Source organism: Cupressus sempervirens, chromosome 5 (genome assembly GCF_028749045.1).
Source record: "Cupressus sempervirens isolate cs-2001-9-10 chromosome 5, ASM2874904v1, whole genome shotgun sequence".
NCBI classification, from domain to species: Eukaryota; Viridiplantae; Streptophyta; class Pinopsida; order Cupressales; family Cupressaceae; genus Cupressus; species Cupressus sempervirens.
This window is the reverse complement of record NC_143122.1, coordinates 208056632-208068534: the sequence shown is the minus strand read 5'-3', so window position 1 is coordinate 208068534 and position 11903 is coordinate 208056632.

Below are 11903 nucleotides of genomic sequence, written 5' to 3'. Positions count from 1 at the left end.
TAAATTTTTTCCTTATGATTATATTAGTTATAAATACAATATTTTTTATTAATAAAAAAGGAAATTTGAGTTATTTATTTATTATTATTTCTTTCAAATTAATAATTTTATGAATATAATTGTTAAACATTTTTGTATGAGACCTAGTTTATTATATATTTTATAATGTTATAGTTTTTAGGTAAATTAAATTAATTTTTTAATTATAAATTGTGTATATTCAATAATTTTGGTGACTGTGATATAATAAGTTTACATTTTACATATATAGTCTTGATAATCTGGTTGGTTTGGTCCTTTTATTTCAAAAAAAACTTTATAGAAAACGTTGGACAAGAATCGAAATTGACTTGGATATTTTTAATATCTATCCCAAAAAATTTCTTTGTGTTTAGTTGACTAAATGTTGTTTCTTATATTTTAGAAATTATAAAATATGTTATTTTATTTTAGGAACTAAAATATAATATATATTAATTATGTTATGTAGTTTGTTTTAGTTAAATAACATAGTGCATATTGGATTAGTCCTCTACATAATTGCATTATTTTCATTATAGTTGTTTAACTTATAACCTAGTAATTAGGATACATTCCAAACACACTTTGTTGAAACATATTGCGTAGAAGACATTACAAGATTCATTGCAACAAAAAGCATGAAAATATTACCTTAGCGACCAAAATGCTCATCAATTTTATAATTTCCAAATCCTAGCTTCAAATTGAGAACATATAACAACATGGATTTTTTTTACTGAGTAAAAAAAAGACATTTATCTATACTGTGTAGTCCAGAATGTCCTACAAAAATCATCGTCGTTTAACCATGATTGTTATCTTCAACAACTAATTGTAACTAGACGTCCTAAAACTAAATGGGAACTTCCTTATTGTTGGTTATTTTTCTATGGTGTACAAACAAAAATGATAAAGTCTTAGTTCTATACATAGTCCCTATTTTATTATCTGACTAAAGCTCAACATAAATACCTCATGCTAGTGCGCACTGACCCCTCTTCTAATTTGTTGAACTATACAAACATTTTCTATTTTTTCATCAAAAATAGAAGACACAAATCAAGGAGACAATGGATTTTGTCTAGACCAAATTAGAATTCCTGCAAGGTAGTGAGTCACAACAAAAAGAAATTTCATTGATGAGAAATTTCGCTTCGAGATAGGATATACTCTGACATGATCTTGACAAGTCTCTCTAATCAACCATGAATATAGGCGAAAAGGAAACATGTTGGCATAGGAGTTCCCTTAGGCTTCAAAGGATGTCGATGATGAAGTACACATAGTAGACAAGCTGAAGACATTAAATACATCATGAAACTTTATTGACAACATTGATACTTGTCAAAACCAAGATTATGTTTAGCACTTAGGATTTGTTAAATTATTTCTATTACCAAGTTAAACATGTGTTATTATCAAGAAAACAATGTAATTTAGAGACATGTAGTTTAAGTATAATAATTTTCCTTATAAAAGAAAATATTTATAGTTTAAAGGGGTAACATCAAATCCGCCAATTGTAATAGATCATTGTAAAAATACTTATGGATGAATATTTCACTTCTTATATTGTGCAATATATGAAATTGAATGCTTCCCCATTTTAGTTTCACATGTTATTATGGTTAAAGTAGCTCTAGAGCCTCCTATTTGAATTTTCCTATTTTTTTTGCTTTGTTGTACCAATTTAAATATCAAGGATATCTTTATGTTGGATTAAAGAGATTACCATATCTTCGAGTGAAGCTTTGTTTGCACCTCTTACAAAGATCTTATGTGAATCCTTCATATAGTAAAATAAATTATGAAGCACAAGGAATCAAACAAGGTATGCATTCAATAATTGTCTAACTAGGCAATGCCAAACCATTAAAGAAGGAGATTGACTCTATTTCCCTATAGGAGGAAGGTATTGATCAAATTTTATTCCAAACTAGTTAAATCAATTTAAATTACAATTTCTGTTGTAGATATAGGCATAAAGTTTAGATTAATCTACTTCAAATATTCATGCCAATTTAAAATAGAGTATAATTAAATAAATGTAATCACAATCTTCTTAAAAAATGAAAGGTACACCTTCCTTGATCTAGTAGTTGGAAGTGCAAATGAATTCAATCATTTTGATTAAATCATGTTCATTGGCCAAGTCAATTCTAAATTGATTACGTAACTTAAAATAGTCTTAGGGTTTTACAACCCACAAATTTAGGAACCAACAATCCCTATGATCATTACCAAGATGTCCAAAAATATAGTAAATATTACAAGAGGATAGTACATTAATCATCTTCTTTCATTGTCACTCTTATATAGAGTGAAATTGGGTTAGAATCATATCAAATGTGTCTACATATTAATTCTAATAATCATCATTATAACTAATTCCTAATGTGTATAATTTCTTTGAAAATAGAAATATTCATCGAGTACTTGTCCTAACGCAAATATCTTAGAGTTCACGTTAAGAAATTTGTCTCAATCTTGTATCTCAATATATAAATTTATGAATTATTTTGTTCTTACATTAGAAAAAGAGCACATGCTTAGAGTCTAATTGGGTCAAGATCATCAAATGTGTCCATAACTAAATATTTATCATAAAATTCATTACCATAACTCATTCTCAAGGTGTACAACTTTGCCAAAGATTTTATTGAAGTGCTTGGCCTAACACAAATATCTCAACTTTCAAATTGTGAAATTTGTGTCACCACTATATTCCAATATTTATATATGTAAATAATTTTATTCTTACATTAGAAAGAGAGCATCATACTTGAAACAATACATTTTTTGTCACATATCAAATATTGTAGGAAGTTCGCAAGAGGTTGGAATCAGGCCTAAAATCTGGCGGTCACCCCCACGTGTCATATAATTTTTCTATGACAATTTGATCATTTTAATGGCTTTTATTTTACCTTATATCAAAAAAAAATTGTCATTTTTTAATTTTTGAATAATCAATATAAAAAATTCTAAGTTTAAAAATAAAAAACTAATATTAATATATAATAAATTATATCAAAACTTTGTTTTTCTAAACACAAAAATAAAATTTTAAAATAATTATAAATTAAAAATACCTAAAAAAATCTTAAATTAAGTAGATGAATTTTAAGTTTGTATAGTTTATTTTAGAAAGATTCTAAATTAGCATAAATATATAATAAACAATATAAAAAATAGTTAATATATATTAATATAATAATTGTTAATAATAGAAAGTTTCTAAATTAATATTAAAATATTTTAAAATTCGAAGACATTCATATATATACTTTAAAATGCATTTAATTAAATTAATAACATATATTTATATTATAAAGTAAAATATTATATTATCTATAATATTTTTTTTTATGGTTTATTGATAATTTAAAGTATCATATTGAGGGCTTTAATATTGATGGTTTTACAAAATTACATGTCATTTTATACGACTTAGAGAAATTTTAGATTGTGAAATATGGTTAAAAAATGTAAAAACCATAATTACTACCATCAAATTCTAGGACTCCTTACAATAGTTGTTGGAAACTATAATTGAGATTATTGTTATGTTGTCATTGATGTCAAACCTTTTTGGTAAGACAATTGCTATCTGAGTAGAGTGTCATATCAAGATTATTGAAGAAGAGGATTTGAGAAGGACATAACAAAAGGAACTAGAGGAAAGGTTGAGTTATGAAGAACTACAATGGGCACTTGATCAGTTAGACTTTGACAAGATAATGTGATTGTTTAATCACAATACAAGTAAAGAAGACAATTATAACAAATCCTAGAATAAGTGATGAAAGCTTGACCAAATGCGTAGGCTTGACTGAGCAATAGAGAAGAAGATAAAGGAACTTGAAGTTTATGTCAAGTGATGCTAGAGTTGATCAAGTGACAATATAAGCCAAGCAAAATATAGTGTCCACCGAGAATCAATATTGATCAAGCATTAGTAGATGTGCCGAATAGAATAGTTGGTAGTGACTGAGTAATGCTATGATGACCTAGTGTCAGAACACAATGTTGGCTGAGGGACAACATTTGCCAGATTATGAGGAAATCTTGATTTCTAGCCAACATAGATGATTTCATGGAATATGTAAAGTGTGTTGAAGATAAGGATGGATGACCTAGAGCATTTAATTCAAGGGAAACTGTGTTTGAGCATTTATATGTAAGAATTTAGGGAGAAGTTTGGAGAAGTTTCTAGAAAAGAAAAGAGAAAGAAAAATATGGATAGATTCATCGTAGTGTTGAATTGGATCGAAACCTTAAGATTTACGATGATGTTTAAGTGGAAAAAGATCATAATTACCTATTTAAGGAGGTACACAGGCTAAACTTAAAAAGGTTAGAAGAGATGGTAGACACCTTAACAAGGTTGACACAATTGGTTGATTTTGTTGATTGGCGAACTTGAGTAGAAGGATGATCAATGAAATGTTGAGGTGAAGATTGATTGCTTGAAGGGATGCCAAGTGAATCAGTAATAGAGATGTTAATAGAGGTCAATCAATGAGTCAACTATTGGACCAAATGGTGTTATGTATTTGCAAAGTAGGTTGTATTTGTTAGATCAACTTTCTATTTTGGATTACGGTAAAGACAGGTTTTGAGTGGACCCAAAACCCCTAAATAAAAGCAAAAAAAAGATAGATTTTATAAGGACTTGGAACCTAGTAACAATTCAATAGACTAAAAAAGCTAGAAACAAAAAAAACCAACAAGACTAGGATAACTAGCCAAACCAACAACATAAACTTAAACCAGCTCCTTAATCGCCTTAGCTAGATCCTTACTAGAATTGTAGTCCCTTGAAGGATGTCCTCCACCATCGACCCTAGAGCAACTTCAATGGATTTCTTTGTACTCTGCCTTGTTCTCTTACTAGGGCCTCCAATCAACTAAGCAACATCATGGGAAATAATTTCCTCATCGCTCCTTCTACCTATACTTGACGCTGCAACACACCAAAATTGAGGTAAGCATATCCATACGTTGGCCACTATCTTTGACCAATTAACACAACTCCACTTCATAGGTCATTAGCCTCTCAAGGATATTGCTCACCTTACTCTCCAGCTTAGCTCTTTTGTCTCTCTCTTCATCCGGTTTTTTCTAAAGTTCCCTTAAATTTTTCTTGAGGACAATAATCTCATTATATAGCCAAGAGTCCACTTGAAGTGAAGCATTTTCTTTTAGCTCCTCTTTATGGAGCAATGTCAGCCTCCCACTATTATTAAGCTCCTCATTCACCTCTTTATCAACATAATTCTCAAGATTGATAGTGCCATCCTGTAATTCAATAAACTTCAAATCTTTCTCTTCACCCACACCCCCCTCTTCCATCTCCCCCAACTTGTTAGGCTCTTTAATATTTTGTTCCTTAATCACAAAGTCATCATCTTTATCCTTTTCAAAGTCATCAAAGAGCCTCTTCCCTTGGGTAGCCTCTTGTGTAGTTACTTGCCCTTGATTAATAATACCCTTAGCCTCTTCCTCATCAACCTATTGTTGCTTTCTAACCATTGTATCAATAGTGAAATCCTTTAAGTCAAGGTTGACCTAACAATCGTATGTAAATCCTCTAATCAAGGCGAAATTCTAATAGAATGTTCTTAATTAATCTGACAAGGCCACTCATAATAGGGTGATTAAATCCTTTAACAAGGTCATATTTTACAATGTGTTTTGTAACCATTAAAAGGATTGCCTCCTAACAAAGCTCACATTAGAAGAGTGAAACATTGGTGACATGTTACTGGCATTTTTTTCCAAATTGGGTTTCCACATTAAATACTTGTGTGGATGCGATTTTCTATATTTTACTATTAATGTTTTACATTCTACAAGTTTGTTACTATTAGGACAATGGATTGCAAGTTTATGTTACTGATTATCTTCTTCAAAGACTGAGATAGTAAATGTTTAGATTTGAGGTATTTGAAGTGATTAAAAGTTCAATTGGTACATACGGACCTAAGGATAATTGATTCACCACCTCTCTCAGTTATTCTAAATCATTCTAAGAATTGGTAACAGAGCATTGGTGCTTGTAGAGAATTTTTTTAAGGCACTTGAAGCTAAAGATCAAGATTTACAAAAAGGAAGTGATGAAATTGAACAAAGAGAACTTCCTTGCATGGCGAAGTTTGATGAAGTTGCATTTGGCAAGAATTGGAGAAGGAACAATACACTGTGGAAAATGCATATTTGGAGATACCAAGACCTCTGACAGCTCAACAGATGAAAGAGAAGGGAGAACACAATTAGGCTATGTTGGAGATTGCATCAGCCCTAAGCTATACGAAGATTGATGACATAAATAAATGTACTACTACTAAGTAAATGTGGGATACATTGCATACTATCTATAGATGAGACACAAATGTTTTGAAACCAAAATTAGAAAGTTTGAGAGACACATTTGATAAAATGAGAATGATAGAAGGTGAGAACATTGTTCAATATTGTGGAAGAATCAAACAGGTGGTAAATGCTATAAGAGGATCAAATGGAAGGATTGATGATGGAACTACGATAAGAAAATGCATTGAAAACTCTACTTTCTATCTATGCAGTTAGTGTTTTTGCAATACAAGAACTAAGGTGTACCCTTGGTAATAACTTAACTTTGGAGGGAGTAGTTGGTAGGATTACTGCTTCTGAATTGTCAAACATTGATAATTTTACTCTTATTAATATTGAATCCAATTTAAAATCTCAATTGGTTATTAGTAAGAAAGGAAAAGGAAAGTGTGTGAATAGGGATAGTGATGTTTTTGATGATGACCTTGATGAACTTGAAGCATTGATGGCTAGAAGACTGCCAAGAGGAAAAGGAAAATATAAAGGTAAAATTCCTATAATATATTTTTCATGTAACAAAGTTGGTCATATTGTTGCAAGATGTCTTGATAGAGAAGACAAGGATAAGAGAAGGGAAATCAAGTACAAAGGTAGAAGACACAACCAAGACAATAGGAGAAATAAGGACTGCAAAGACAAAGGTAAGAAATCTCGTTACAATGCTAAAGAAGAAACTGATAACGAATTTGATAGTAATGATGAAAAAGTTGTCTATGTTGCTATGAAAGAAGATTCTGACAAAGATGAGAAAACCACATTAATTTCATATATGAGTAAATGTGATAGATTGATAGTTGATAGTGGTTGTTCACATCACATGACTAGTGATATAAGTAAGCTTGAAACCATTGAACAATATAAAGGTAGTTGCGTTAAGTTTGGTAATGATGCACCATGTCTTGTGAAAGGTAAATGATCAATACAATTGACTAATAAGATCAAGTGTGACAATATTTGTTGGGTTGAAGGACTTAATTATAATTTGTTGATCATTTTACAGTTAAACAAATTAAGATATAAAGTTGAATTTCATCAAAAAAAGGTCAAGATATTTGATGCTACTAGTTGTGATAGATTAATAGTTGATAGTGGTTGTTCACATCACATGACTAGTGATAGAAGTAAGTTTGAAACCATTGAACAATATAAAGGTAGTTGTGTTAAGTTTGGTAATAATGCACCATGTCTTGTGAAAGTAAATGATCAATACAATTGACTAATAAGATCAAGTGTGACAATGTTTTATTGGGTTGAAGGACTTAATTATAATTTGTTGAGCATTTTACAGTTAAACAAATTAAGATATAAAGTTGAATTTCATCAAAAAAAGGTCAAGATATTTGATGCTACTAGTGAACTATTTGGAAGTGGTGATCAGACAAGATGTAGCTTATTCTATATAGATTTATTTGATGAGACATGTTTGTTTGCACAATATGATGATATATGGTTATGGCATAAGAGGTTGCGTCATGTGAACTTTGATAATTTAGTAATCATTAGTAAGATGAAAAGAGTAAGAGGATTGCCAATATTGAAGAAACTTGATAATGCTATGTGTAAACAATGTCAATTGGGAAAAATGACAAAGTCTAGTTTCAAGTGAAAGATCTACACATTTAATGATATTTTGAAATTGGTTCATATTGACTTTTGTGGACCTATTAGAGTGAAAATCTACTATGATGATAAATATTCCACTCTCTTTGTTGATGACTATTATAGAATGATGTCGGTGATGTTTCTTAAAGAAAAATTTGATGTTTTCCGATTATTTAAGTGATATTTGGCAAGAGTTGAAAAGGAAACGGGTAAAAGTATGAAGTTCTTAAGATTTGATAGAGGAGGAGAGTTCATCTCTAATGACTTCAACATATTCTACAATGGTAGAGGAATCAAAGGGCAAATGTTAGCACCTAGAACCCCTCCCCAAAATGGAATAGCTAAAAGGATAAATAAATCAATCATGGACTGCGTTAGAACGCTGATGATGGAGAAGAATATGTCACAAAATTACTGAAGAGAAGCTCTACGTAAAATAGTTTATACTGTGAACCGAGTACAAGTCAAGAAAGATACTAATGTTACACCCTTCAAGTTATGGTATGTCTATGCACCTAATGTGAAATATTTTTTAGTCTTTGGAAGAAAATGCTATATATTGAAGGAAAATAGGAATGGAAAACTTGATGCTAAAAGTGACGACGACATCTTCCTAGGATATTCCACTGAAATCAAAGCTTATAAGTGCTTGAACTCTTAACACTAACAAAGTTGTGGAATGTGCAAATGTGAAAACTAATGAATATGCAAAAAAGAAATGAAGTTGAATGCAAGACATAAACTAAAGACTACAACACATTCATATATATCATTGAAGGTGTTCCATGTACCTTGCCTGAACCAGAGAACAAGAGTACTGAGCAACAATGAACTGTGAATGTCGAGCCACAACAGCAGGCTGCCGAGCAATAGACTGTAGGTGCCAAGCGTCACCAGAATGACACAAAGACACATGAATAAGTTTTCAACATCACAAAGAAATTATCGAGAAACCAAAATAAAAAATAGAGATACAAATTGAACTTGAAATCAAATCTCAAGATAAACTTGTAAATGAAGAAAGAATAAAAGAACCTACAATGGATAAGTATGTAAGAAGACACCATGTATCTGAACAAATAATTGGAAGCAAAGATTTTGGAGTTAAGACAAGGAAACACATAAAAATGATACATGTTCACTTAGTGAGTCTGAGCCTAAATCAATAAAGATGCTTTGGATAATGAAGATTGAATTCAAGCCATGGATGAAGAAATTGAATAAATAGAGAAGATAAAAACTTGGTTAGTGGTACCTATACCTAAAGGCAAGAACATTATTAGAACCAAGTAGGTATTCAAGAAAAAGATGAATGAAAAAGGAGATGTCACAAGGAACAAAGGTAGATTGGTATGCAAAGGATATGCACAATAAGGTATTGACTATGGGGAAACATCTGCACTAGTTGCAAGGTTGAAAGGAGTGAGAACATTGCTTGCATATTCTTCTTATAAAGGATTTAAAGTGTATCAAATGGATGTAAAATTTGCATTTATGAATGAGATACTAGAAGAGGTTTACATTGAACAACTAGAAGGATTTTTTGATCCCAACAAGAAGAACATGGTATGTAAATTGCATAAAGTATTGTATGGATTGAAACAAGCTCCTAGAGCATGGGATGAAAGGTTGCACAATTGTTTGGTAAAGATTGGATTTGCTAGAACTAATCATGGATTTGTTTGGTAAAGATTGGATTGAATTTGGAGGAAGCATTGCAATTTTTGGATGCCAAAATCAGAGTTTGAGAATCCACCTACATGTTTTAAAATGCAAGTGAAACCACCTAGATAGTTGTTTTGATGAAGAAATAGTGGTTTGCAAGCCAAAAAAGTGATATAGGAGTAATTATATGTATTTCATTAAAAAATTACACGTAATTTACTTACATCACTTAAAGATCTCTATTTAACCCATGTCTATTTCATTTCTTAAGCAAATCTCAATTTAAAGGGGTCAAATACATATTTACACTAATATATTTTACATATTATGTATGAATATGTTTAAAAACTTATATTTCACTTAAATGTTTTAAATTAAAACAATTAAATAAATCTCAACAGCAAATTAAAAAAAGTGATAAAATCACTTAGTGAAAATTTAAAAAGCAATACAACATCAAATTATAACATAAATTGTATTATAATGATAAATTAAAAGTCGAAAACAACTTTCAAACGTAACATAAAGTGATTTTATCTTGTACTTTTCAAGAAGTGCAACTCAACATTAAAATATAAGGTCAATATTTGAAATATGCAGTTGAAATTGTATGATCAGCAAAAGATATAGGAAAACAAAAAGATAAAAACAAACACTTAAAAATACAAAACAAGACAAGACTCATGAAAAAATACTTTCTCTAGAAATATTTAAAATTTGTTTTTATAATATTAATAATAATTTGTGCACTTAAATGACTTAAATCAGGTAAGTGAAAATTTAAAAATAAAAAAGTAACTCACAAATGTAACACACAAAGTGATTTTATGTTATATTTTTCAAGAAGAGCAACTCAACATTAAAATATAAGGTCAATAATTTAAATATGCAGTTGAAAACCCCACTTTTTTTGGGGAGGCAGCTATCCTCATCAAAAGTGTATAGTTGACCAATTTTCAAAAGATGGAAAACATCATAGATTTAAAATAAAATTTATTGTCTTTGGTACTTCTTTTTATGGAGATTAGCCTGTCCCCTTTTTGGGCACATAATCCTTAATATCTTTTGACTAACAGATTAGGGCCCAAAATATCTCGAACCAAATGGGAGAAAAAATATTTTCTCTGAAATTTAAATTTTGTTTTTATAATATTAATAATAAATTGCGCATTTTAAAATTTGAAAAAAAACAAGGAAAAAACTGCAGTCATGCTGTATTTTTTTATTTTTTATTTATTTCCAGATCCCGGCTCTGTCCCCTTTTTTACATAACTTATTTTCAATTTCTAAATAATAGCTGCTCCTCTAAAATAGCAAAAACTTCTATATTATCAATTACTCACAATTTTAAAATTGCAAGAAGACACTCAAACTGCTTAATAATAAACAGAAAATGCACTTAAGCAGTTCCACAGGAACAAGGGGTTATAATTGGGGCACAGCACGCTTTTCTTTCATATTGTGTATTTCAGCCATCTCACTAAAGAATAACTAAAAATCATCATTTGTGTTATACGGTGCAACTGATTTTTTTATGCATCAAACTGTGATGTGAAAGAGGAAATGGTTGGAAGAGGCATGGAAAAGATAGGACATTTGCACAGCTAAGGTAATCAAATAAAAATGCTTTGTTTTTTAGTGCTATTCCTACAAGCATGCGGGAACCAAATAAGCTAATATCTTGACTACTGCTGCACCATTCAGTTTAATTATCAAGGGGGCAGTGGAGTAACAGTATTAAGAGAACAGTTAAAAAAATTAAATTAAATTTATTTTAAAAAACAAAAAAACCAAACAAACAGACAAACAAATAGTGTTAAGAGAGCTTATTATCCCCCAAGGGAGCAGTTGAGTGAGTAACAATATTAAGAGAACTTCTTATCCTCCTGAACAAGAGAAGAAGCAGAGAGAGCTAGAATAGCAGGGCTGGTTGTCTCATAGCCTATTTTTAGCCTCAGGGACATTAAAATATGCCCCACAGCATACTTTCATATTGTGACAACGAAGCAACCCACAAAATAATACCTATAAACTTCCATTTGTGTTCTATTTGTTGGTTTTTTATGCAGCAACTCTTAATTACATGTCATCATCAAGCCAAGCCAGTGTAAGCTTCCCTTTCTTATTGCACTCATAGATTCAGCCTTGCATCCATATTAAACCATCTTTGAAAAAACAGATTAAAAAAAGTTACTTTATACCCAATACATAAAGTTCATGAAATCCGTTTTCAAATGTAA